This window comes from Nomia melanderi, unplaced genomic scaffold, assembly GCF_051020985.1.
Source record: "Nomia melanderi isolate GNS246 unplaced genomic scaffold, iyNomMela1 scaffold0014, whole genome shotgun sequence".
Lineage (NCBI taxonomy): Eukaryota > Metazoa > Arthropoda > Insecta > Hymenoptera > Halictidae > Nomia > Nomia melanderi.
The window spans coordinates 10573761-10574715 of NW_027475130.1; positions in this window are offsets into that span (position 1 = coordinate 10573761).

Here is a 955-nt window from a genome sequence, read left to right on the forward strand (position 1 = left end):
ATATATTGGATTTTCCCCTGACCCTGAGTGTCCGGCGCCATGAGACGGTGGTTTTCTCGGCCCCTGGTGGTCCGAGGTCGTTCCCTCTGCACAGATTCATGCGCCAGGGCCTCCTACAGACAATGCACTTTGATTTATTGTGCTATCTGTAATATAACCCGAGATATCACCAGATATATATTGGATTTTTCCCTGACCCTGAGTGTCCGGCCCCATGAGACTGTGGTTTCCTCGGCCCCTGGTGGTCCGAGGTCGTTCCCGCTGCAAAGATTCATGCGCCAGGGCCTCCTACAGACAATGCACTTTGATTTATTGCTCTATCTGTAATAGCACCCGAGATATCACCAGATATATATTGGATTTTCCCCTGACCCTGAGTGTCCGGCCCCATGAGACTGTGGTTTTCTCGGCCCCTGGTGGTGCGAGGTCGTTCCCGTTGCACAGATTCATGCGCCAGGGCCTGCTGCAGATAATTCACTTTGGTTTATTGCCCTATCTCTAATAGCACCCGAGATATCACCAGATATATATTGGATTTTCCCCTGACCCTGAGTGTCCGGCCCCATGAGACTGTGGTTTTCTCGGCCCCTTGTGGTCCGAGGCCGTTCCCGCTGCCCAGATTCATGCGCCAGGGCCTCGTCCAGACAATCCACTTTGATTTATTGTGCTATCTGTAATAGCACCCGACATATCACCAGATATATATTGCATTTTTCCCTGACCCTGAGTGTCCGGCCCCATGAGACGGTGGTTTTCTCGGCCCCTGGTGGTCCGAGGTCGTTCCCGCTGCACAGATGCATGGGCCAGGGCCTCCTGCAGATAATTCACTTTGATTTATTGTGCTATCTGTAATATAACCCGAGATATCACCAGATATATATTGGATTTTTCCCTGACCCTGAGTGTCCGGCCCCATGAGACGGTTGTTGTCTCGGCCCCTGGTGGTCCGAGGTCG